Below are 27,745 nucleotides of genomic sequence, written 5' to 3' on the forward strand. Positions count from 1 at the left end.
GCTGGCCTCAGTTACAGCAGATATTTTGCATTTGTTACAGGCTGTACCTGCAGACTACACACCTAAAGGTGGACACGTGCCTGGTGCTGGTGGTTGTATCCTACAGCCAGGGAAAGGAGCAGCCATGAGCAGCTGGAAAGTTGCCACTACAGCACAGTCTGTGTATAGGCATGGGAATGTGCCACGCTTGTTCCAGGATCCAGTGAGTGTCTGCTGTGGAGAGCTATCCTCGCCTTTGCCTCGCTCCACAAGTATCTACAGCATATACTCTGTCATTGTGGGTACTCACTGCATCCTCAGCTTTCTGTGCCCTAGCTGATGTCTTAAGACTTCTGGCCACAGTGTTTCCCTTCAGTACACAAAGCTCTAAGCCATTGACCATCCCAGTCTCCATTGCTGGAGTGACTGCTTTGCAGAACTTCTGTTTGTAGAACAAATTCACTCATGGGAGCAGCTGAACAGCTGGTATTGATGTGAGTGAAGTAATTGACTGAAAAATTGGGAATGTGGGACTCACATGGCTGCCACCCCATAAGTCACACCTTCTGCAAGCTCATCAAAACTTCTTGTTATTTTTGACAAGACCAAATGGGTGTCCTACCTATTGGGAGGTAGATACTGCTGGCACTGCAGGGTCCCTGGGAGAATGCAGAGGAGTTCGAGCCTAACGCCTTTTTTTACCACAGGGGGCTGGTAATTAAACAGCATCTCAGCCCACTGCATCTGGTGCTGCTCATCTGTGGTGGTAGGAATAATCTGTGTACTGTGGTATGCAGGCGAGTGGAAATGAATGTGCAAAGTACAACCTGCATCAGTTACTCTTTCTGCTTACTGTTTCCATAGCACCTTTTTCTACAAAGTGAGTTTTGTTTCTTACATCATTCCTTGTTAGAGAACAAAGGGGACAATGAGCACAGGGGAATATGCAATATGCAATTTGCAATATGTGTGTTGTTTGTCCCCAGTGCTGCTCTGCAGGGGTTTGTTCTTGTTTGCCATTTGCTCTGGTTGGGCCATGGTGGTAGCAACCTCAGCTGCCCTTTCCCTTTCCCCCTCCAGTTCCTTGCATCTCTGTGCTATTTGTGAATTCAGTTTCTATCGGAGGCCACAGGAGTGCTGGAGAGCAGCTCTCATGGAGAGGCAGGATTGGCTGTGCTATTCTCATGTCTCCCCAGGGGAGGCTCTTGCCGGAGTCTTGGCCCACACTTCTGGGTTGACTCCAGCATGGAGAGGTGTCAAAAATTCTCCCACTCAGCTACTTTACACAGCCCCATGGGGTGTGTGACAAAGTCAATTCTTCCCTCCCACAGATGTGTGTTTACCAGAAACAAATGGCATCGGCAATAAAACATCCTCCCCAACCTCAGCAGCTAAGGTAGGGAGTAAAATTCTGTGTTTGGATGAGTTTAAGCTTTCTTTTGTTCTACTTGTGGGTCTTCAAGCATCATCATCCCTCTTCATGGGGTCCTGACAGGATTCAGGTGACAGAAGGGGGTTCTGAGCTAGCAGAGGCTTCCAGCACCACGTGAAGGACATGAAGGCAGAATTTACCCCAAGCTCTTCTGCCTGCCTTCTTTCACCTGCAGCAGAGCTGCACACTCTGACACTGGAGCAGGTGAGGCTTCAGAGGATGAAAACATCAGGCTGGAAAAGACAGGTGGTGTAATGCAAGAGAAACTATACTGAAGAGCAGCTGATACAAAGGTCTCATAATCTTCAGCACTAGGAATTGTTCTCTGCTTTTTTGTTATCAAAGCTGTACACAGCAGCCTTTTGATATCTGCCCAGGGAGTGAGCTGTTTTTGCAGAAATGATGAAGCCTAGATTGTATCAAGACCTCTTATGACTCAAACTAAATAACTTCCCCTTCTCCCTCGCAGAGTAAATCAGATTTTACAAGCTCTGGCGATTTCAATGCATGCCGTGCCTGTTAGTTGTAAGTCTGGTACAGTCTTCACATTTTTGAATGAGAACAATGATATGAATGAACATTTATGGTCTCACCCAAACCTTAAACTGCAGTGTCTGGTTTGGAGAAGCCACAATGCAAATGTTTTTTCATCTCTTACGACCCCAGCTCATTTGTAAGGATGCAATGCTCGTTACTTCTCCAGATTGTTTGTGTGAACCCTGAAGACCCTTTTCCCGTGGCTTTGGAATGGTGGGGATACTTCACCCAGATGTCTTTGGCAAAAAGGATGAGAATGTGGAGGGTGCCATGCTTCTGCATCTGATAGATGTGGGGCACTGTGAGCAGGAGCCAGCTGAAGATAATATTTTTGGGAGCAATAGTTGTGGTAGGGAAAGAAGAACTTGTGTTGCACCTGCTCTGGGGTGTGCTGTGTGTCACAGTGGTGGGACATCTCCAGATGCCCCCTTCTCCATCATCACATGGCTTCATCCAGCCTGAAGGTGGAAAACTGTCTTCTCCTGTGTGTTGTCTTTGGAAAGCTGCTGGTGAGCTTCTGTGGCTGGGGAAGGTCTGGGAACCTGGCTTGCAGAGCTGCCAGCTGTGTGGTACAGCCCCAGGTCAGTCCTGATTATCCATCCATGAGACAGGGCTTGTGGTGAGCTGGGACTGACCATCACAGCAGCTGGCAGTCACCAAATTATTTGCAGTCCTCTCTGGCCTCTCTTGGACTAGTTATGTTTGTCAGGATGTGAAGTGTTGAGTCCAGTTCATCTGCTTATAGAGGCTCTGAATCCAGCTGCTTCCTGCAAGATCTCCCTCCTCACCCCAGGGCAGGGCACAGTATTTTAGCATTTGAGGACTGAAAAGAGGAAGAAGAAGGCTGAAAACATGGCAGTCTCCCTCTTCCCATGACCTTTGAAATCAAGCTTGTTGATATTTTCATTGTTTGTTTATTTATTGACTTATGCTTGGCATAACTTTCTAACTTTGACGGTGGATAATGTAAAGGCAATGACAACACACCTTGTTATGTTTGCATTTTATTTTCCATGTGAGTTGTAAGAGCAAATGCCTCTAATGTTACATAAGGTGAAGTTGACTTAAAGGTTTACCTTTTGCCCAGGTCAATACTGCTGACAAACCTGTTAATAATGGCTGGATATCATCCAGTGCTTTCTCTGCAATGGGGAGAAAAAACACCAGACCAAGTTCCCCCCAGCTGTCTGTGACTGTAGTGAAACATGGCCAGGGATGGAGCCCACTTCTGCTCTGAATTTCCTGCCATCTGCACCCTCCCTCTTGGGGTGTCACCTCTGCTGCAAGGAGGCCCTTCCTGACCTGAATTGTCCTGTGACCCAATGTACAGCCACCAACTCCTGTACACCCAATGCTGAGGCCAGCGGTTGAGTGAGGGACAGGGTAATGTAGAGTCAGGCCTGGGGAATTTAAATTTAAATCACTGCAAAAGCAATCACACCTGGGTCCAAAGTTTTTGCCTCAAAGTGAGAAAGTAGGAGAAATATGAGAAAGCCACGTGTCAGTACCACAGCTCTTCACTGTTCCCACTGCCCCCTCTTCCTTCTCGAGGGGTTTGCAGCTCCAGTAGTACCTGCCCAAGCCTGGCTCCAAGCTTCAGCAACCACAGGCTGATCCAAAGGTCACATGTCTAGTAACAAACATTGTACAAGTGAACCACTGGCATTTAGGGCTGGGGAAACCTCTGACCAAGACCTGGACTCCTCTAATTAAACTTAGCTTATCACTCTTGTGGAAATGCTGAAGGACAAGGCATTCTCAAAGCAGTTCTCATATTGACTTTCTGTGGAGTAACCTTTATATATCTCAATAGAGGTGGCCTTTTAGTGATGGACATCATTATTCTGCCTTCTTGGCATGTGAGGCAGTGCAAGACAAAAACTGCAAAGTAATTTCAACAGAGGCTGAAATTTGGTGGCCTGAGTTGCAGTGAGCACACAAGCAGAGAGAGACTGAAAATGCTGTGATTTTATTTTTGTATCAATTTCCATATTAAGTTAAGAGACACTAGAACTTAATGTACAAAGCACTGCTATCCAGAACTATATTTAGCTGCTCAGATATTTGTGTCTCCATCTCACTAGATCTCCAGAAGTGAGTGGATATTTTCCATCAAGGGTTTGTTATATCTGACCTACTGTGAAAGGAAAATATCTGTTTCACCACCATGCATTTTTCCATACAAGTGGCATCTTTCTGTGTCTTTTCTAACCTACTTTAACAGTATATTTCCTTCAAAATGCTACAAACTTACTTGCTGTAATGTAACTTGGTAATTAACTGGTGGTTACAACCAAAAGAAGTTAACATGCATGTAATTTTTAAAGAATTACATAGTGCAGGAAAACCTTCTAGTATTTAGGATGATGGCCAAATCTCCATCCAGGACCTGAACTGAACATAAGCTTTCTTAAATTTGTCTAAGGCTCCTAATTTCCTGGGGCTTCACTTCCCCACTAATCCCAGAACAGCCATGCAGTGAACCCTGCCTGAGATTTCTTTTTCCCAATCATGAGGGTTTCCCTGGAGGGTCCCTCCTGCCTTTACTTCTCCAGCAATCTGTGTCCTGTTGGCCCAGGACCAGATCTGCCAGCCCAACTCTGCAGGAGAATCTTAGGAGCATTTTGCAGTCCCAGGACCCAAACCCAGGACAGTTCAGGGGACGAGTTTTGTCCTGTTCAGTGGGTCATGGTGGCAGCCGGTCTATCACAGGAGGGCCCATTTGCTTAGATTGCTGCTTCTTTCTTTGTTTGTTAAGAGTTGGATTTTTTGTTAATTTACACTTAAAGCTTGAGGTTTAGTTTTTTTTCAAGTAATGATTGTGAGACCAGCTGTCAGCATTAATTTGTTTTAATATGACTCAATCTGAGTAGTGTTCAAGCTTCCTCTTAGACAATGTAGCTGACTGAGGGGTTTTTTTCAGGCAGTTTGCTTGACAGAGAATAAATTTTTACAAAAAAGTGCTCTACAGAGCAAGGGAACAGACTCTGTCATTTTCCCTTCCTGCTGCTCATTTCTTGCAAAAGTACCTGACGTCTGGGGAAAAGCAGCCTTTTCATTAGCGGGTGCATGGAAGGCCCACGGGCAGGAGCGCAGAATAACTGGCTCTGCAATTTATAGAACTGCAACTAATTGTGTTTTAAAGCTCTGTTTCAGTGAGGCACCATTGCTGCCTATCATTCCAATAAATATATTGGAACTGAATGGCAGTAACTATGTTTTCTCTCCTTGTGGCAATTTTAATTCTTTGTGAAAAATCACGGCAGCTGTGAGCTTTCTGAATACAAAGCAACAGAGCACAGGTAAGTGGAGGTGACATTCCCGTGTAGTTCACAGCAATTAACCTCAGGAGGGAAAGAAAAATTAAAATGGTCACTGGTGTTTGGGAAAATTACCTTGTGATGCATTGCAAATACCCTTGTAGGCAGTGATTTACCTTAATCTGTGCCAAAGTTATGCAGATATGCTTACGATGGGTTTGACAGCTTGATCCCTTTCTCACTCTGGGAGTGGAGGAGGAAGATGAATTGGTGTACATGCTTCTAGAGGCAAAATGTGTGATACTTGTCAGGTTAGAGCTAACTGGCATTATTTATTTGCTTACTTTGCAAGTCTGTGAATGTGCCTCACCATTAAGAAGACGAACACGGTAATGATTCTGTTTAATTAAGGGAGAAGTTACTTTCTTGCCAGTTCTAAGTGTCGCTTGATATATCTGAGGTGTCACAGGACTGGAGAACTGCAAAGGGCTGAGGAAGCATTATTTGTGCTCAGTGCGTGGAGCTTTATGAAAGCAATTTACATACTTGCACACTGAAGCATAACTACCAGAACGTAAGCGGGGTGATAAATGATTAACTATAAAAGATTGGCAGCTTGGGCAAAAATCCAGCAGAGCACTTAAGCATGTGCTTAACTTCAAACAACCTGGCCCTGCTCGCAGTGTCAGGACCTCTCTTAAGTTCGGGAATCTGCTCCTGCATTTTAGTTAAATGTGTGCTTAAGTGACCAGGAGGACCAGAGTCTGGCTAAGCGAGCTTGTAAACAGGAAAAGCTTTCTCGTAGAATGCTTTTAAATCGGGATGGCAGCTGTAAGCAGGTCTGTAAACAGATCAGAGCTCAGCACAGATGGAGCATCCCCAGCTCCTATTGATGAAGTGGGAATTATCTGTTGCCTAGCATTTCTCAGACAAAGGGCAAAACCAGAGGTATTGCAGCAGAAGACTAATCTAGTCTGCCCATTTCAGCACAATGTTTTGTTTTGTGCATTTTGTTCTGCTTTGTTTTTAATTTTTGGGAACATAAACATGCTAAATATTTCATTGCTGTTCTGTGAAAATCATGCTCTGCTTTGGCCAAATGTTGCTTTCAGTAAATGGTTTAATTGAAAATGAGATTTGGCCAAAAAAATCCCCAAGAAACTCCCAGAAAACAAAACCCCCAACCTCCAAACAGTATTTTAATTTTCCAGTAATTGAGACTCTTCTCCAGCATTAATTTTGCACCCACCAAGAATCCTGTTAGTAATTTTGCTCCATTACAAGCCACTTTCTTACAGTGTATTTGGAAGTTCCTGTAGGTGGAGGATGAAGAAGCTGCTCTGAAGCACAAGTGTTAAGCAAAAGTTGAAGACCCAGATGAGGGTCATTCTGATGGAGCTGGTTTTGGTCTCCATGTAACAATTCAGGAATGTTTCCATGCATCTGGGTGAAATTTACCAAATTAGTACTACAAATGAAGTCCACTGCTTTCTCCTTTTATCTCTTCTAAATGAGAATATTTGGGCTTTTGTCTGCTGTCAAAGTAACTTGCTCCTCGAGTTACCCATCCCACCTCCAGCAGATACCTGGGAGCAGTGGCTACTGTGCATTCACCAGGCATTCACTCAATCCTTGTGGGCTTTTATGTCACCACAAAGTGATACATGCTGCTGTTGTGTGTTCTTTCCATTTTGGGAAGCTTTTTGGCTCCATAATTAATTTTTTTAAATTTATTTTATCTCTGATGATATATATTTATCTCTTAAACCATGTCTGAAGTTCTTGGTGGTTGGGTGGAACTTAATTAAAGCGTGTCAGTGTGATGGTGTCTTTCATTCAGGAGACAAGAATGAAGATGATAATCTCCTTTTCTGGAATAAATATGAATGGATTCAATGCCCAAAACATAGGCTCTGGATAATTAACAAGAATCAGAAAAAGGTGAAAATATTTTTCCAGGGCTCAAATTAAGATCTAAGCAATAAGATACTGTTACTGGAGTGTGTTGCCAGCCTGAATAGCCAGGAAACAGGTGGTGAAAATAGGATCTAGACAAGTCCTGGAGACAGAAAAAAAAAAGTTGGAAATACAATTTGGAGAGAATGGCTGCAAATTCTCACAACAAATATGAGTGCAGATTAGAAAATTATAAATTACCTCTGATTTGATTCAGACTGTCTTCAAGGCTTTTTGTATTTCTTTTTTCTTTTCAAAATCAACAGGTTTGCATCAAATTACCTGAATCCCTCAGCAATTTCTCCTCCTAATGGAGCTAACTTGAAAGATGCTGAACAATGATCAAACAGCATGAGACACACCTACAATGAAAGCAGTCACATTTTTGTATCAGAGAGTGGGGGGGGCTGGAGCTTTCTCCATATCTGTTTAAAGCATCAAAATGGGTTTCATGCTTCTGAAGGCATGGACCTTGGATATAAGCCAACAGCTGTCAAAATCCACAGGAATTTCCTAAAGCCTGTGGAAGCCAATGGATTGAAAGGTCAGTTGTAGATAGATCAACAGTCAAAGTGCTCTCTCAGGAGCATAAGTTAAAGGCTGGTTGTTACAAAATTCAAGTACTTAAATTTTTTGTAAGTCTGCTATCATTCCTTTTTTACAGCTGGGTTTAATGTGTTGGACCTATACAGAAGTTGTGACTTTCCAGAATGTTATTGCAGGTGCCACGTTGCTACAGCTTTTCCAGGTAATGCTTCAGGTGGCTGTGAGCTGATTGTCTTCTCATATTCAACCCACCCCACTCCCTCCAGCAAATCCTCCAGCTCCCTTGGTGTCAGATTTGAAATCCCAGTCTTTACTCAAAAGTCTTTGTGCATTGGTCAATGCACAAAGTGTGGGCAGGAGCAACACCTGGTCAGAACTGAAGAGGGGAAAAAACCACTAACATTGGTTTTCATGGCCAATCCTGGTTTCTTGGGAAGGAAGGTATATTGAGGTGGATTTTATCACGTCAATATACCTTCCTGAGTTTTATCAGGCAAATTAACCCGAGAATTGGTGAGGGATGTGGAAGAGGAGCTGACAACTCTTGCATTACCATTATTGAGTGGCTTTGCTTCCATTACTAAAGGAAACTACAAATATATATATATACACACACACATATAATGTATATTTTGGGGGAGGATTTTTGTCCTTCTGCACTCAGACAATTAAGAAATCAGTAAATCACATAAATTCAGGAGAGGTAAGTGTATTGTTTTCTGGTTTAAACCAGTTCTTTTGTGTTTTGTCTTGCCTGCAAAATCCTTCCCGTTTCTCAGATGCAGGAAAAGTAGGCAATATATGTCAGAAAATACATGATAATAAATGTTTAACTGTGGTTTTCCATTGCATGTGCTGAAAGTAAGAAAAGGGGGAGGGGAAATAGACATGTTAATGATGTCCTATCATTATCATATTTGCTTAACCTAGCATGGGAGGAGGATACATAATTACCTGGACAGAGACTGAGTATATTGACTTCAGCTATTCCTCAGCTGGAGCTGTTTTTCAGTGTGTGAGCACAAAAAGCTTTAAGGAATAATGCATAAAAATGCTATTATCCTTGGAAAAAGCTATATTCAGCTGTCTTGGCCATTATGTAGGTGAAAACACAATGGGTACCGTGACTGCCGAGTACATTTGCATGAGATTGGTTAAATCATCTAAGCAGAATGTCCCCCCTGTCTGTTTCACCCCATGATCAGATGCTGGGGAGCCTGAAAGCAAAAGTAGAGAGAGGATGCAACACTGCATGAGCACTTCCATTATTTTTCTCTGATTAAAGAGGAGGCACAAAAGGTGGGGAGGGACTGGCTATTCATGGGAAATGCCAGTGGGGAAGAGTGGCACCTCTGGGTTCTGTCGCAGTGTGCAACTTTGGGTACCTTGATAAAGTGTCTGGGATCACTTTTTTGAGCTTGATTTAATTTTTAACAAACTGTCAGGACACAAAAATTCCCACTTCAATCCACAGCATTCAGTAGAAGGGTCAGTTCTTCCCCTGTGAAATGGGAATTGTTTGAAAGGATGACCCACTCACACTTAATCCCTTCTCCGAAAGGTTAATAGCCTACCTGGACATGAAGGGCAATTTCCTTTGTACTTGCAGCAGGAATCTGATCTCTGTTGGGGTTTCTGGGAATATCAGTGATGCAAATAATACCCCCTCCAGCATCAATGTGAGTGCCATTTGCCAAGTTGTGACTGCCTGGTGCCGATAAGGTACAATGTTATTGCTGGATCCAAGACAGACCCTGGCCTTGCTGATGGATGAGGCTCCTTCTCTGGGCTGCATTTGTGTGGTTCCAAAGCCTTTGCAGGGAATTTAGAGAATATGTCCCCAGGATGTTGTGCTTTGGAAAACAGGCATAGGGATTGGAGCATGTTAGCTCAGCTGTGGTTTTACTGGCAGTATGGGACATGAAATAACACAAAGTTTTCATTTGGCCATTGAAATGACTAAATAGAAGTACTTTACCACTTAGGGAGTGTTACATTCTTGTCGTGTCTCAGCATTTTCAGATACAACAGATGAAACAAATTAAATTATGCAAGCACTAAAAGAATGCATTGTTAGCCCCATCTTTAACTTGCCTGCAAATAAATAAACAAACAAAAATAACTGACGTGTAAGGTACTGTGGGTGGACTTTTTGCCTTGTGCTGGTCCATGGAACAGATATACATGTGTGTGCATCTGTAGTGACCCATAAAGTGTTCCTGCTGCACATGTTGCCTGCTGGGTCTTATAGTGTAGGAGAAACCACATGACTGCACATCCCTTATTTGCATTCCAGTTGTATACAGATTTGGCAATTTGTTTATGCAGTTGAATATATGTAATTATCAATAACAGAGCCCACAATAAGTCCCAATTAATGTTGCCTCAGGAATCTTCCTTTATGTTGTGCTGGTTTCTGTAGATTTAAACACTCAGCATTAATGATGCATTAATGTTGTTTTCTCTTGTGTTTTGGGGGTTTTTGGTTTTTGTTCTTTTTGTTTGTTTTTGTTGTTTTTTTTTTTTAATTCAATGCTGTGTTTGCAGTATATAATCTCCCATTTATTTTGTTCTCTTTGCTCAGCAGGGACACTTTTTCCACTGACTCTTTATGAGACTTCTTCATGGGTACGAAAGCCATTTATCTTTATTAGTTGTATATTTTGCTCATCACCTCTCTTGCATTTATGAATTAAATATTTATTGATTTTTTTCCACAAAGAAGAATGCCTCGCTTCTCAGTAAGAACAATTACCAGCAGCTATGCACAGAGAACCGTAAGCAAAGCAAACCTTCATTACTTCTGCATGCACTTCCATGTCAGAAGTGACGGGAACTGAATCTGTCTTTTAATGGAGATCCTTGTAGGGCTGGGTATTTTCTTTCCAGGAGTCTGTATAATGGGGCTGTGAAAGAAGAGATTGCATCTGTTTGTTTTGTTTGGTTTTTTTTTTTTTTGCTTTGTGATACACAAGCAAAATTGAAGGAATTTTTCATCTCTTCTCCACTTTTTGCTTGTAATCTCATCGAACTGATAGGTATTCATCCTGATATCATATGAAACCATTATAACTGAAAGTGATTAGCTTACTCTCAGTTTTTCATTAATTAATTTTAATGCTCAAAGGATAAGTGTGATCAGCTGCCAGATATTGCTGCATGAAGCCTACAGCCCTGACTGGATCTTGCTGCAGGAATGTGTGTAACCCTGTGCTGGAAATGGTGTGTTCGTGCAGCATACAGGACAAATCCCCATCGCCTCTGAAAACAGAGAGATTGTTTCCAACCTAGATAATATTCCTTCAAACTGCAGCCAAGGAATTTGATGTTGAGTCTCTATCTAAAGCATGGAAATGCCTTGTCAAAGAAAGCAGTCACAGAAAATGGCTTTGAAATTGTTTCCTCTCCCCAGCAATATCCTCTATTGTTTGAAGTTATGTCCCGTGAGCAGAAGACCTGGTGGACCCTGGGAAGACTGTGCCTGTGCTCCCTTCCCCTGGCTGCCTGGCCATGTTCCTCAAGTGTCCAGGTGGGGCCATCCAGACAAATGGCATTGCTGACCCACTGCCCAGTCTTGGCCATGTGCTTTTCCCTGGGACCTCTTATTCTCCCAGACTCCTATGTCTCATCAGTCATGTGGAAGTTAAATTGTTTTTGAGACTTATACCTCTGAGACTCCTTTGAATTCAGCTGAAATTGGCTGAGAGAGAGAGGCAGAGAAGGATGAAGTCTTTATTCCTGAGGACACAGGCTAATAACTCTGGCCTCCTAATGACCATCCTTCTCTCCCCTCCCTTATTGCAGCCCTTGCCAATTGGAAATTAAAGTCAACTCATGCCCTCTGGCAGAAATCATTTAGGTGGATCACCCTTTTTTGGGCCTCTGAAGTTTTTGCCTCTGCACTTTGTGATCCAAATGGGCCAAAACTAACCCTGTCCCACTGTTCACTACTGACTTCCTTGAACTTGGAAGGGGGCTATGAAGACCTGAGCTTTGGCTTTTTTTTCTCAGCCTTGACAGTGTTCAGGAAAGAAAGGGAGCTTCTGTGCCCTGTGGGGTTGCTGGGTGCAAGTCTCCTGTGCTGGGCTGTCTGTGGCTGGAGCTCAGACCCTCATGAGGGAGCTATTATGCCCCTCCTGTGTGCACATGCAGATGTAGTGGCTTTTTTCAACATCTATTTTTCAGCTGGGATGGCACCACAGGCATCAGTATAAGGACAGACAAGGAAATGTGGGTAAAAGCCCTTTTGCCCAGGAACATTCACTGAGGGATGCATTGGGTTTAACTCTAGTGGAGCCAGCAAGCTCAAGTGGCTTCATGTTGGCTGCATTTTTCAGTGGACTCCCATAAAAACACTTTTTCTTTTGCCAGCACTTGGAGATTTGCTTCTCTTTTTCAAGAAATAGAAACATAGAGAGGAAAAAGCCTTTCCTCAGCAGTGCTGTTGACACAGCCACGGTTTTCATTATCTGCACTTTTCTTCTGTGGCAGCAATAATGTCACCTCCGTGGTCTCCTCGGGGCTCTCCTGACACATCAGCCAAATGCCCAGAGCAAGATTTCCAGGAATGGCTTTTGACAGGAAGGGCAGCTCCTGCCCCGCAGCTGTGGCGGCTCTTGCAGTGCCTGAGCCTGACTGAGGCCTGTGCAGGGCGAGCGCTGAGGCGGCTCAGGCATCGCCCGGCCTTGCCTGTGCTCCTCAAAACACCCCTCAATCTGCTCTTCTTGTGGGACTGCCCCCCCTTCACTCCTGATGGATTCCTTTCTCTCTGGGGCTGCAGCCCTGCATTTGCTGTTCTGAAGCACCTCTGTAGTGATCAGCTCAAAGAAGGCAGCAGAACTGAAGGTGATTTTCTGCGTGTCTTGGCTGAGGAGGTTTGGGTTAACGTTTTCTTGCCAGGCACAGGCCGCACAGGCCATCCAAAGCTGGGATCTGATTAGTCATCCTCCTACAATTTAAACTCTACTGATAATGCATCTTCATTTTATTGTTTCTACTTCATTCTATTGTTTCTATTTCAGTAAATCCTTTCTTTGCAAGATGCTTTCCTCTAGCTAAGGGTGTGTCTCCCTTCATGGAGGTGACCATGCCACTGGGATAAATACCCCTGAGGGGCAGGAACCACAGTGCCAGGAGGTCCAACTGGAAGCATTGCTGCCCTTTGATGTTAAAAAGCCCAGCTTGTATGATAAGGTGAACAATCCTCATTGAAATACCCACATTTCATCTCTCTGTCCTCCCCCAGTGGTATTTCTAGGGTGAGGAGTTGCAGTGGGAAGACCCCATCCCTTGAGTTACCAGGGTGCTGGGATGCTCTCAGGAATGCAGAGAGAGGAGGTTAGCTCCATATCCTTTGTTGCTACACTTTACCCCCTGGGCAAAACCAGGTTCCAGTGTTCCAGGGGCACTTGGGTCTCAACAGGCCCGTGCCCACGAGGAAGAGCCCAGGGCTGTGCAGCAGCTTGGTCGCTGCCTGTTGGAAATGGCCTGGCTCTGCCTGACAGTGAGTGATACATTCTCCCCTGGCATCAATCCAGGCGCAGCTTCTCCTGTGTCAGGTTTGTGATGAAAGATACTCTCCTCTGCCACCTCCTTCTCCTCCTCCCCAGGACTGACTCTTTGAAAACTGTGGCTGCCTTTCAAAAGCCGGCTGTTAAAACGCTGGCTGCTAAAAGAGATAACAGCGCCTGCCCATGAAGAGCCAACCATCCTGGGTGAGCTCATGGGAAAATCTGATCTAACCTGCCTGTCTGAGCAGTATTTATAAGCACTGCTACCCAAGGATTAGGCAGCCCAGCTGCACTGATGTAGTCAGTAAAAGCAGCTGTTTATATTTCAAACTTTCTGATGCAGCAGGGTTTTATAAAAAAGTCACAAGGCCACACTTTTTTTTTTAAATACTTTTTTTTTTCTTTTTTTTTGGACAAAGCCTCGAGAGGAACAAGCAGTACTTCAAAACACTGCTGCCTCCATTTATTTAAACATTTCAGGATCTTACTGTCATGTCCCCACCCCCTATCCCAAACCTCAGCAAATAGCAAGCTTTATTTTTGACACTGAAAAGGAAGCCAGGATGCATTCAACAGAGCCTTGCAGGATGCAAATTCCTACAGTTGCACCTATGGTGGGCATGTGGAGCTGATTTTCACCAGCTGATGAGCTTTAACTGCCAGTGCACTGCTGACTGTAGGACTGGGGTTTCAATCAGGTCTGGCCAAAACACAGCTGGTTTATCCCTCTCCATTTGAACAGCTGTGCCCCTGGGCTATGCATTTCAGCTGACTTATTTAGACAGAGGGGCTGGAGAATGATGGGAAGCAGCTAGGAAATAAGAGCCGAAGAGGTGGGATTGCTGGGGTCTTCCTGATGGTTCCAGTGGTCTTCCTCCTGCCTCAGGCTCCTTCAGGTAGGTGTCCTGAGCTCCTTCTGTATGGGGGTTTGGTATGTGGCTTTTATCCCGAGGCAGAGAGGCTTCCAGCACTGCTCCTGGATCTGTGCTGCACACCCTTTGTGCCCAGGGTCCTTCCCACCCCCTTCTGAACATCAGAGGGGCTCCCTTGCCCAGCTGCTCTTGAAGGAGCTTTCCTCCTCTCTGGGGAAATTTGTGATATCGCGGTAATGTTTTAGGGGTTTTTTTTAATTTGGCTGTTGTTTGTTGTTAAAGCATACTAATCCTCTGATTCCACCCCAGAAGGATTGGAAACCCTGTGTTTTATGTTTCTTGACAGTCAGCATTTTCAGTAGATGAGACTGAACGATAAAGGGTGTTTACTTAGGCCTGAGGGTATGTGATACTCGAATAAAGTTAATAAAATAAAGGAATTATTAATATTTTACTTAGCTTTAAGTGTTTATTTTTTCTGGCTATTCCCTCAACCAGCTAGCTTTTTAGAGTAGTTCATTATCTGCTGCTATTGGGGCTGGGATATTCTGTTACCTCTTCCTCTGATTTTATAGCCGACTGTTCTGATTGCCGTATTCCTTCATAAAAAAACTTTCTCTTCCTTCTGTCTGCTTGCCTCTTGGTGCCTGAGACTTACCCCTGGGACCTGGCTCTGTAAGGACTTGTATCGCTTCTGTGTTCCCCCACCCCCGCTTCAGGTTACTGAATTTACATTTCTATTGTACAAGTAATTACCTCATTCCTGGCTCCGGGCTGTATGCCTTTGCTTCGGAAAACACTTGTGCCGCGGCTCTAACATTTCTCATGCTGTATCATTTATAACAGTGCAAAAGCCTTTGAGGATTTATAATTGATAGCTCGCCACGAGATTTGCATACAGCCTAAATGTATAAACGTGACCAAACGGTGATCTGAGGATGTGCTTCCCAACATGGTGAATGTCTGGCTCCCAGTTTATTAGGTTTTTTGGGACTCCCAGCCCGATGAGCTGCAGAAGAGATGCTGGAATGCCCATAGCCCATGAAGGGCAAATCCCATACCTGTTGCTCTCCCCCTTTTGGCAGCATGTTGCTGCTTTTGCAGCCATTTTCTACATCAGTGTCTGTGGCAGATGCAAGCCCATGGAATTGAGGGACCTCCAGTGCCTGGCTGATGGCCTTGAGGAGAGATTTCTGCAGCCCTGGTGTGCTCAGTGCTTCCCTGCCAAGACAAGGGGGTTTTGACACCATCAAGGAGAGGGCATGGGCTCTTCTGAGCAGGAAGGAGCTTGCTGTACTTGCCAAGCTATTTCTCCATGAGCTTTATGCACAGATGGGTGTGAGGATGCACATCTGGTCTGCACCTTCCTCTCTTCCACATCCCCAAAGGTTTCTGCAGCACTTGTCTAATAGTCCTATGGATGTGACCCTATGGATGGATAAAGAAAATCTGATGGAGAGCCTTGCCCTTCCCCATAAGGCCAGGCTTTTCAGAGTTCATGCTATGATTATTTAAAAGGTAGCTTGGTAAAGCACTTTTAAGTGAAAGCCAAGGCCAAAGAGGAAATGTTTTGCTGAAAAGTGATTTCTATCTTGAAAAGTAGCTCTTCTTTGCCTGGTTTCTATATTTAAATTTTTGTGATGAAAAGTTTCTGTGCAGAAATGTTACTGGTTCAGTGCAGGAGTCAGAGTCTCAACAGAAGGTAACTGTTTGCTGAGCCATATTTGAAAAAACAAATCTCCAGTTAATTTTCCTTTTCCTGAAAAAATACCCTCTGTCACTTGATGATGTCTGGTAAATTTCAGGCTCACGGTTCCATAGAGCAAAGCTGTGCTAGGGCTAAATTCAGGCTTTATATTGGAAAGAAACTTGTGACCTTCTGTCCTTTTTCTATTGCATCTTTAGAATGGATGTAAATCCATGAACTTCATTGTCAAGATGGGTCTGAAAGACTCATTTGTTATATCCCCATACATACATATGTTTGCTCTTCTCAAGTAGGGATGATGTTCTGAATGTGCAGCCAAGGCTTGATTCATAGATAATAAAGCAGCTCTGAAATTCTTGATGTAGCCCTCTTAAAAGTAATTCACAGGATTAAAAATCTCTGTCAGGAAGCCAACTAAATGGTAAAGTTAATAATCTTTGCCAGGGCCCTAGGCATAGGTTGTCACCTAACAAAGAGTGGGGATTTGTGGACCTTTAAGAGCAAGCATCTACAGTACAGCTCATGGATCAGTAACACTGTGGTGCAATTTAGAGACACTTTAGAATCGGGTGGGGTGGGGAGGGAAGTCAATCCAAATATCTTCTCCTTACTTGAAAAAAAGAACACTGAGAGTGAACTTTTTTATCAGCCTTGAGGTTTTAAGCTGACTGTGTTAAAACAGCAGAGCAGTAAGTTTTTTTTATAAAAATTGTGAGATAATACTTTCCTTTGTGAGGATAATCTTCTTAATGTTTCTAATTTATAATTAAGGTAATTTCCATTAGAAATTATACCACCCTCCTGCCCCATTATCTACCACTGCATTTACAGTGAAAAAGGCTGAAAAAGAGCTGCTGTCTCCTTATGACTGAATGGATGTGCATACCTCCAGCACAGAGACAGGCCCATCAGCAATGGGCAGCCCCTTTCTCTGTCACTACAAATTAAAAGGATTCAGGAGCTGTGAGGAGTCACAGACTCTCTGTGAGATGAGGTCACAGTGTAGGATGGGCAGGCCCGAGGGCAGTGGTGGCCCTGGTGCTCTGCTGTGGGGACTAAGCCTGGGCAGGTGGGTGACAACCCAAGTAAGGTTTTGCTGCTCACTCCCTGGGCTCCAGAGCAGGTACACTGGATGCTTGGGGTCCAGAGCAGGTACACTGGATGTTTAGGGTGGCTGAAAGGCTCCCAGCTACACCGCACCCTGGGCTGGAGAGGGGCAGCCAGAGGTGGGCTGAGAGTCCTGACCAGGGACCATCCCAGTGGGCACCCAGCTGGAGGGTGCTGAGGGAGGGGGGACTGCAGCACAAGGCCAACTTCTGGCTGCTGCCACACCCTGCACTGGCACTGGGGAGAACCCTGGTTTGGTAGGGTGCAGAGATAATGTACAAACCCTGTTTCCCTTAAATCAAAAATGTCTGGACAAACCAGCCTGAAATCAGGTCTCTGTTCAGAATAAAAGTGAAAATTGGAAAATGCATTCAAAACTTCCCATATTTCTTCATTCCTGATATTATTATTAAATTATTATTATATATTAAGAAAAGAAATGGAACTCACAGGTTTTTTTGGTAGTGTGATCTGGGGGGAGTATTTCCCAGAAAAACTGTGAGGAGGGATCAGAAAGAAGGTTTTGCTTTTAGTTTTTTCTCTGTTTGCTCATATTAGCATGAAGCGTGCACTTGAAGATGCTATGTAGTTTGTAATGTTCTGGTCCTTTTTTCTTATGGTCCTGGTTTTTTGTTGGTGTTTGGTTGGTTGTTTTGTGTTAGTTTTTGGGTTTTTTTTTTCCCCTGGGAAAACAGTTTTAATAAAAGGGCAAATTTATTACAGTACTTGAAGTCTACAAATTATCACTGTCTTGTAATACCTCATCTTGATAGAAAAATGAAAACACAAAGGCTTTTGGAGCTGGACTTGACTCCTCTGCACTATTTTCTCTCTTTTCCTCTCCTTTTCTTCCCTTCCAGAACCACTGATGCATCTCTAATGGGAAAAATGCAAAGTGTGCAAGTTGTCTTGGCACTGTGGCTCAACATCTTGTCATGTTGCACTATTATGTTGACTCTTCTGCACAGAGAGAGTGCATGAAAAAATCCCAGAAGCACTGTTCTGGTTCAGGCAACCACAATTCCGTTTCTTGTTGGCTCTGGGAAGAGAGATTCTACAGAGACAGACATCTCGGAGCTAATCAGCTGGTTTGACTTAAAGGGAGCTGTGTGGAGGAAAGCCAGTGGCATATTGCAGACCTAACTGTGCTCAGACTCAGTTTTTCTTTCTTTTGTTTGCTTCTTTGGAAGCAGAAAAGAAAAAGAAGGATGTGCAGAATTTTGCTTCCAGAAACTGGGTGTACTGAGTTGTTCCTAATTATCTTATAAAATAGCAGAGGATGAAATAGGGAAACTTGACCCAATTATTTCCAAGGCTTCTGAGGGACAAATTTAATTATTTTGGTATTTTGTGGTTTTGCCCACTGAAGTATGAAGTCCTTTAACTACATGTGTCTGTCCAAGTGTTTTTAGGTTATTTATAGAGCTCCATTATTGTGGTAGATGTGCCTTTCACAATCCATAGTTCAACACATTGCTCTGAACTAATTTTGGTGAACCCACTCTACACAAAGGGAACCAAGACAAAGCACAGGCATTTGTTGAACTTGGAGCGGGGTTATTCCTCATTTAAAGAAGGATATTTGTTTCAGTATATGTTTTATTATGATGTTTAATCTATTTTCCCAAGTCTTGAAGATCCTCAGCACAATGATTCAGAACCATTAACCCTGTCCCAGATGAGACAGTCAATGCTCTGCTGCTTACAGCTCCCACCTGCCTCATACCCATGTACATCCTGTAGCAAAGCCCTAGCACAGTCTAAGGAATGGGACCAAGCTTTCCAGAAGCAAAAAGTCCTTGGCCAAAGCAGATAAAAAGGCTCAGCCAGGAAGCAAAGCTGTTGGTTCCTCATTTTTTCTTGATTGCGAAACAGACCTGAGGGTAATTTAACTGGAGTAGCAACTTCCCAACTTCTCACTGGCTGAGGTTTTTGTAGCAGAGCTTTATGAAGGCAAGGGTGCTCTCTCTGTTTGACTTAACAAGAGCAGCAGCAAATCACCAGCTTGTTAATTTTCTGGTTTGTTCACATGATGTGTGCCTGCTGAAAATGCTACCTTAGATCAAAATAAAACTCAGTAGAAAAGCCATGTGACTGTGAAGGGAGAGAAAGGGCATGCTGGGCAATGCAGTGGCATTTTAAAAAACACCTGTTAGGCTTGATTGCAGAAGTTAAATGCAGTATCATCTCCAGCAGGTTTGGATCAGACTTTTATGAAAAGCATTCAGCTTCATTCTATAGCAGCTTAATGTGTAAGAGATCTGTGGTTTGACTATTGCAACAGAGGGGTGCTTCAAGGGGCTTAACACAAGTCACATGGGTATGAGCAGTTGCCTGGTCACACTCTGTTAGAACAGGAGCCTGGGATGATCCTCTCTGGGGTCATTCCCTGCTCTTCTCTCAAACATTGCTTCAGCAGTTCTGATACCACAGTGATTCGATTTCCTTAGAGGTTTGTACAGTCACAATTGTTCCAAGCCTTGATGTTCACACACTTGTTTCACTATCAAAGTTTGTACATGATCAGTCAGCCCTCCTCTGTCTATAAGCCACACAGAAAAGGCCTCTGAAGCTCTTCTTGTTTCTGCAAAGAGGAGGCATTTGGGTTTAGGCATGTTAATGCTATTTCAGTGGACATCTTCAGGCTTCCTAGACTTTATTGATCCTCAGAAGTGAATCTTTCCCCTCAGTAGCACTAGGAAGTCCGGGAAAGCTCTAGATTGTGGCTCAGCACCCTGTGCTGAATCCCTGGAGACCTGCTGTACCAGGGAGCATGGTCTGGATCCAGCCAGACCTGTGAGGCTGCTGAGCACAGGCTGACCCTGGGTACGGGGGGACCTTGCTGTGCTGGCGGTAGGAGGGTGGCAAGGGAAGAACTAATCTGTGTCTGCCAGGTTGCCTGGCTGGCTTGGGCTCCCTGCTACACAAAAGTGGGACATCTTCTCCTGGAGCTGAGCTGCTTTGGAACCAGTCTTTATTGTGTAACTGTGTCGGGACAGAGAAGTCTTCCAAACTTTGAGCTGAGTTCATAGAGGCAATTGCAGTCTGCAGTCTTGTTAGTCTGCAACTAAAATAAGCAACCCCTGTATAGGTTAAAGTGGCCTATTGAAAATTTATTCCTTGTTATCATAGAATGATAGAATGGTTTGGGTTGGAGAGGACCTTAAATATAACCTACTTCAACCCTCTGCCACGGGCAAGGACAAAGCCCTGTCCAACCTGGCCTTGACCACCTCCAGGGATGGGGCATCCACGTGCCTGTGTTTTAATATTGGTGTCAGTGTGTCCACATGAGCATGCACGGCCTTGCTGCACTGCTTGTTTAGCAGTACCTAAAGTAGGAGAGTCTTCATCCCTGTATTTTGCCTATAATACAGAGAGATGGGGTAGATGGATGGTCAGGTTATTTGCCCTTTCAGTGAGGAAAAGCCCATAGCCTTAGCTGAGGTCTCTGTTGCTCTGCTAGGGTGATATCAAGATATAAGCCTAGAAAGTAGATGGTGCTCCTGCTGGGCAGACAGAGGTCCTTGGCACAGGGACACTCATAGTGCACATCTGTCCTGCTCTCGCTTTGTAAAAGGGAATTTTTCCACATATCAGATCTGCCAGCAATTCCTCTGAAATATTTAATACCCTAATAAGTAAAGTTTATCCCTTTAGAGATGGCCATAAAACATAGCTTTTGGACATTGAGGTGATGCCGTGGTTGGCCTGCAGTATGACAGTGGATTATATTTGCCTCATGTTGGCAAAGCATTGTCAAACTCTCCAAGGAGAGCACCCTAGATTCATAATTCATAGGATTTAGGGCCAGAAGGGACTATTAGATCATCCAGCCTGACCTGTTTAATGCAGATCATAGCATTTTTCTGAGTAATTTCTGCTTTAGCCCTGTAACTTCTGTTTGAGCTACTCTTCACCTTATAAGGGAACATGTACTTTCAATTAAATGAAGCCAGAAATTAAGATTTTTAAAAATTATTATTATTCAGTAGTTTGATCTAGTAGCTAATTACTTTCAATAGTTAGTGATTATTAAAATTAATTGTATCTTCTTAGCCAAGTTTCCAGCCATTAGATCTTGTTACATTTTTGTCTCATAAAGAGCCATTTAGTATTAGAAATATCTTTTTACAGTCAAGGTTTTCATTATGAATTACAAAATCCCTAAGTTCAGGATCTTGATCATCTCCACTGGACACAATGTGAAGAAGAGAACCTCTGTGATCCTTAGATGAATCATGTTTTTTTACTGTACATTTTATATGCCTGCAGAATGGACTTGGTATTTGTGAAAATTAACAAAGCAAATCCCTTTTAATACATTACAAACAGTGCTCAAAGCCTGTTTTTTAGTCAGGCAGAGGGATTGTCTCCTGCCTTGGAAAAAACCTCAGCTGAAATAGAAATTTGTATTAGAGCAATGCAAAGCATTTCATCAGACTTCAGACACAATTGAACTTAGCCTTGGGCCAGAGGCTGAGTTCATGAACCACAGCTCATGCTGGCAAAAATTCAGCTGTGAGAAATGCTGCTTCTCCTTCTCCCACAACAACTTGCACCTTTTACCACCCTCCTCAGAGCCACACACAGAGGGAGGACATGGAGGGAGAGAAAAGCAGGGGGAAGCAGCTTAGATCTCCTGTCACCACTCATTTTTGCTGGGGGAGGATTTGGTTGCCCTTCTCTAGTTTTCGCTCAGTGGGAGGGGATGCAGGCATGAGAGTGTCTGAGACATCCATGATTCAGCGTGCCTTGTATTGTCCTTGAAGGGTTGTTGGGTACTAATCCTGCCCAGAAGAAAAATAAATAAGGAAAAAGCCTCCCATCTAACATGATAATCTTTGGAGGAGTGGAATATTTTTATTAGAGCCAGGCATCTCCATCAGAAGCTCTCTGTTGGTAACGCGTTCCTGATGCAGGGGCAGTTCATAAGAATCCCCTTGACAAAATACTAAATGACTGCAAAATTGTTATTGCAACCAAAAACTTCAGTTTCTAAATCATAAAATGGCGCTTGCTGCAACTATGCTGAAAATGTTAAGTGTGGACCACAGATTAAGAGAATCTCTGTTGAGGTGGTTGGTATATCTGGTTAGTCACTACAGTGAGAAGTCAACTGTGAGGAAAAGATGTGTGATTAGGAAGTTTGGGTTTTGTTTTTTTGGTTTTTTTTTTTAATACAGAAAGAAAATTTGGAAATAATAAAGGCTACCCACAGCTGCCATATCTGATGGTTATGCAAGAGATGCTACATAACTACTTCAATCATAGAATATTAAGGGGTTGGAAGGGACCTTAAAGATCCTCTATTCCCAACCCCCTTGCCATAGGCAGGGATGCCTCCCAGTAAACCAGGTTGCTCAAGGCCTTATCCAGCCTGGCTTTGAACACTGAGGTGTCCATAGCTTCCCTAGGCGACCTGTTCCAGTATCTCACCAGCTTCACAGCCAAGAATTTCTTCCTACTATTTAACCTAAATTTCCCCTTCTTCAATTTGTGCCCATTACTCCTTGTCTTATCACTACAGTTCCTGATGAAGAGTCTCTGTCTTGCTTCCCTGTAGGCTCCCTTCACGTACTTGAAAGTTGGTATGAGGTCTCCATGCAACCTTCTCTTCTCCAGGCTGAACAGCCTCAACTCAGACTGTCTTTAGAGGAAAGGTGCTTCAGTCCTCTCATCAGCTTTGTGTTGTTCCTCTAGGCTTGCTCCAGCAGTTATGTGTCCTTTTTATGCTGGAGACCCCAGAGCTGGTTGCAGCACTCCAGGTGGAATCTGAGCGGAGTAGAGGTGGAGTCTGCTGGTCATACCCCTTTTTAAGAATAGAAGTTATATTTCCCTTTCTCCCTGAAGTCATCAGGGATTTCACCTTTCTGCCACAATTTTTCAAAAATGACAGATGGTGGCTTAGTGACTTCAGGTCCCTCAGGACCTGCAGAGGAATCTCATCAGGTCCCATGGACTTATGCACACTCATGTTTAGGTTTCCTCCAATAGATGGTTCCAGATATTCTTCCCAGCTTTCTATTTTAGTATTTAATTTTCCAAATTTTTCAACTATGCCTGTACTGAAGTAACACACTCTGATGGATTGGTGTGTAATGTAGTAGTGGTCAGGAGTGTAGCATCTGTGTTTTGCTGAGTTAGCACCAATACTTGCCCAGCCACATCAAAGGTTTCCACCAGCAAGAGAGATACCACTGTGTATTCAGTCCTCTGTATCCTACAGTTCCAGTGCCATGGGGCCAAGGGGTAGCAAGAGAACTGTTAAAAACATCCCCCTCACTCAGCACCTGTCAGTCCTAGAGTAAGAAGTTTTTGATGGCTCTTTTGGAAGTTGTCATCATTCTCTCAGCTGAAGCTAGTCCCCATATGCAGCTCTTTTTTCTAGTTCTAGCTTAGTCTTTACTGACTGGTATATAGCCCCTCTGAAAGAAATCTGGAAGTATTTGGAGAGAAAAGAAGGTACATACAGGTGGTATTGGAATTCATACGTGTGATGCAAGGTATGGAGGAAATTTAACAGGAAGTTTGGTTGTAAAACTTGTGCCAGTGAAGAAACACTGTAAAGAAGATACGCCTTTCTTACTGGCTATTTGTTCCTGCCCTCTTCTTTGTTTTGACACAAAAGATGATGTAGCTGGAGATTAGGGTGCTGATCTGGCTGAAAATAAATATGAGAACTAGAAAACTGCTACACTGCTGGTTGCGAGTTGAGAACAATCCCTGCAGAGCTCACTATAAAGGTGCAAAATCTGGTGTCAGGTATCCCTCCAGCCATGTTTCTTTTGCTGGTGACTGCCTGCAGGAAAGCAAGCTAAGGTATTGCATCCATAAATGTTTTGATAAACCAGACCAATCCCTTGCCAAGGCAACTGATTTTATTCAGTTTTATGTCTGCATTTCTTTTAGATCCAATTTCTATTGTATGTCCAATGATACTGCAGTGCTGCAGCCTGTTTTGGTGACTCTTCCCTGCATTGATGGCATGTTGGCAGCTGATTGATGGCCTCAAACTGCTGTTAAAAGACCCAGTGGTGGCAGTGATTGCAGGACTGTAGGAGATGCTTTGATGTTGCTACTGCGGAGTGCTGGACTGTAATGCCACAGAGCTCATCGGGATGGCTCACCTGTAGTCACTGCTCTGATCAGAATGCTTCACAGAATTCCCTTATCCTGCTTGTAACAACTTCTTTGCAATGAAGAGGCCTGAGTAGTGCTTGCAGAAGGGTGTTTTATGTGGATATTTGTTTTCTATAAGTATATAAAGAGATATCCATCTAGATGTGTAATAAACACCCCATAAAGCAGCTTGACTCTATGTGGAGATTTGCAGCTGTGTTTACATAGCCTGACACTGCAATATCCATACATCATCCCTTCCTCAAGGAAGTCTTCCTTCTCTTTTATCTCTTTAAAAGGCTCTGAGAATTTACTTTGCTCCCACTTGACCAAAACTTACCATGACCTCACTGCATCTCCTTCTTAGCAGATATTGTAGAAACACAATAGCATAATAGTGTTGTGCTAACTTGGAAGAGGTGGACTTGAACTTGAGCACCACTGGTGGGAATGTGACATGAATTAATGAACACTGAGCTCAGATTTAGACCTCATCCTCATGCCAGCAGGCTGTGAATCTCATGGTCTCCTTGGATGGAACCGTGCTCGTGTGAGACAATTCACATGCTCTTACACAAACCTCTCCAAAGATGCTAACAAATTAGCAAAAAGGTTGCTCCTTTTGTGCTTTGCTGCTGTAACTTGTTATCAAGAAATGGGTTCTGCAAAATTCATCTGTGGAAAGCAATACCTCATCTCTACAAGCAGCTTGGCACTGCAGGCACTGAGCTCTGACTTTTTGGAGGAATCTCCACATTCTGATTTGATTTGATGGGGTTTCCTGAACTTGCTTCACAAGCTTGCCTGGGCAGAGCTGCCTTTTTGCTCAGTCCCATTCTTTTGCATGATGCCTAAGTAGGGATCAATTTGTTCCTTTGTTATAAATCTTGCAGGACAAATGGAGCCTGTGCTCATCCATGTTCCTAGTAATAACCAATATCATTAAAGTACATAAGCTTGAATGTATGTGCAAAGTCACAGAGAAACACAAACACACACTTCCCTAATACTAGAAATTTCCTGTAGGTGGTAGGAAACTCCACAGTTTACATTTACTGCTCATTATTGCAAGTTACATTGTGGTGGCAGTAGGTAGAAGTCCTGTCTTGCATCTTCTACACATGGTGACTGAAACTGTTCCTCTCCAAAGAGCTGGTGTGGAGTTGCCTCTGCAGGGTGTTGTGGAAGGTCATGCCTCCTCTCCTTTGCTCCTCCTGCATATTTTCCTGGCTGAGGATGGATGGCAGGAGCCCCAGCAGAGGCTGCTGGACTGTAGCCCTGGCTGTTCCTCCCAGCAGTTGTCTGGACATCTCAGGTTGTGGCTCCTGGGGAGGGCAATGTGAGCCACAGATGAGGCTAAAGCTCTGCCTCGTTTGGGCAGGGGTGATTTCCAGCAGCTTAAGTGGACCATAAGAACAGGCTCTCTACTCTTCTTCCCATTCATGACCTCCTGAGCTGTAAAACCCAGGTCATTCACACCCTGTGGCTCCTTGGGCTGAAGGATGAAAAAGCAACTGAGCTTGGTGTGCCTGATTTTTCTACCCTTTCTACTGCACATGAAAACTTGATATCCAGACCTGAGGCTTTGAGTAAGTGGGAGAGAAAAGCCATGTTTATTTGCCAGCAATTCTATGGTGTAGAGATACCCTGTATCTAGAGATCACAGGATATTTTACAAATATTATTAATCTCATTTTCACAGACAGAGATGCTGCAGTGAAGGGTGGATAAGATGACTTTGTGAAGCTGTCTAGGAGAAGAGGCCCATTTGCTGAGATTTAAATCCACAGCAAAGTTATATAGATTGAAAACATGCATTAGCCTAATGTAAGTAGCTCTTCCATATGCTTGATCTACCCATCCAGTGTTTTCATTTACATCTATCATGTTGTTAATCCCCAGAAATGTTTGTAGAAAAGTTGAGAAAAAACCAGTGCTGCCCTCCTTGCTCAGGCCTGGCATGTTTCTTTCCCATTCTCCAGAACTGCTCATCAGTCTCTAGGAATTTAACCATGATTCCTCATCCTGTTCAGGAAATGCCTTATCAAAAATGGTTGTCCATCAAAGAGATTTATATCTCAGTACAGTTCATAGGAATCCACTCTCAAGTTGCTTTGTTCCAGATGCTCATACTTGACATCCATATCTCTAGAACTGATAAAGCTGTATTTCATAGTAGTTCCTAGTGCGCCCTGCAGGTGAGAGTGAGGATTTCTGGGTTGGCCCCAAAGCAGCTTTATGAAAAGGGAGCACATTGTCTCCAATGCAGCAGCTTCCACCATAGCCCTTGTAGACTGTCCTTGCTGGCAGCATGGGCTTGCCTTCAGAGTGGGGAAGTTCTTAACAGTGATGTTTTGCAGAGGGCAGAACGCCTCAGTTATTCACAGTATGGAATTTATGGCTGCCCTCAAATCTCTGCATGACTGTGTCTCAGAGTATGCATGCTGCTCAGGTTTCAGATGCTTGGTCATTCTTGCTGAGCCATCATAGGGTGGTTGCCCCCACTTTCTCTATAAAGCATCTTTGGAAAGGCAACTGGACAGTGTGTAAATCACAGAAAATATTGCAGAAAATTTCCACCAAAAATTTCCAGCAAAATTCCTTTTCTCTGCTTCCTCTCTAACTATAGAGTAAATTTATAGAATCTTCAAAGAATAGTCTGAGTTGGAAGGGACCTTAATGATTGCCAACTTCCAATCCCCCTGCCATGAGCAGGGACACCTTTCCCTACATGCCCTTGTCAATATGTCAATAGTCCTTCTCTGCCTTTCTTGCAGGCCTCCTTTAGGTACTGGAAGGTGCTGCAAGGTCGCCCTGGAGACTTTTCTTCTTCTGGTTGAACAACCACCACTCTCTCAGCCTTTCCACAGAGGAGGAAATCCTCCATCCCTCTGGTCATCTTCATGTTCCTCCTCCAGACTTGGTCCAATAGATCCTTGTCCTTCTTATATTGCAGGCCCAGAGCTGGACTCAGCACTCCAAGCGAGTTCTCATAAGAGCAGAATTGAGGGGAAGAATCACCTCCCTGGACAAGCTGGTCATGCTATTGTCAACAAAGGATACACTTTAAAGTGGGTGGATTTTTTTTTTAAGTGGTTTTTTTATGGTTTTCCAGCCCTTGTTTTAAGGGTTGGAAAGATACTCTTGTCACCCGTTTACACATGTGGCAGACATGCAATGAAGTACTTGAATATGCCTTTGTGCTACTTTCTCTAATAGCAAGGGGCTTTTTTTCTGTGCATTGATCAGCTAGACTCTCTCTTCACTCCTTTTTGGTGTCCTCTTCCTCCCTGACCTTCTGCCACCTGCTCAGCAGACCTGTGTGACTTCCCTCCCACTCCAGTGCGTGCTGCACCGACCTGCCAGCTAATCACCCTGAATTTGCTCACACTGCTGGGACCTGACTTGCAGATTCCAGCCATCTTTACTTCAGGCATAGCAGCCTGGCAACCTTCCAGGCTGCCTGCTGTGTGAAACTTTTGTTCCTCTTGGACTTTGCAGTAATTTTGATCCCCCTGGGGGATTTGCCTAGTACCAGGTAGAGAAATCCAATAAAAAGCCCTGGGAATTTGCTCTGTGCTCAGCAACACATAGTTGCTACTGACTCAAATCCTGTTTCTTTTACAGCAATAAAAGGGGACTGTAAAACCAATAAAAGGTACTTTTACCTGTGACTGCAAATATTCTGGTGAATGGGGAAAAAAGCTGCATGTGCT

The 27,745-nt window shown here is 43.8% G+C and overlaps 1 protein-coding gene across 3 annotated transcripts in view; it reads left to right on the forward strand.

Moving 5' to 3' along the window:
* Nucleotides 1–14,546, forward strand: part of PIGN (phosphatidylinositol glycan anchor biosynthesis class N) — a 116,918-nt gene extending 102,372 nt beyond the window's left edge. For all 3 annotated transcript variants that reach the window (XM_071453503.1, XM_071453515.1, XM_071453524.1), the window contains one exon: nt 41–14,546. The gene's annotated coding sequence lies outside the window, so the exon portion shown is untranslated. The remainder of the gene's footprint in view (nt 1–40) is intronic.
* The last annotated feature ends 13,199 nt before the right edge of the window (nt 14,547–27,745 follow it).

The sequence above is a fragment of the Agelaius tricolor genome, unplaced genomic scaffold, assembly GCF_023055355.1.
Source record: "Agelaius tricolor isolate 1412-34295 unplaced genomic scaffold, bAgeTri1.0.p SCAF_2, whole genome shotgun sequence".
Taxonomy (NCBI): domain Eukaryota; kingdom Metazoa; phylum Chordata; class Aves; order Passeriformes; family Icteridae; genus Agelaius; species Agelaius tricolor.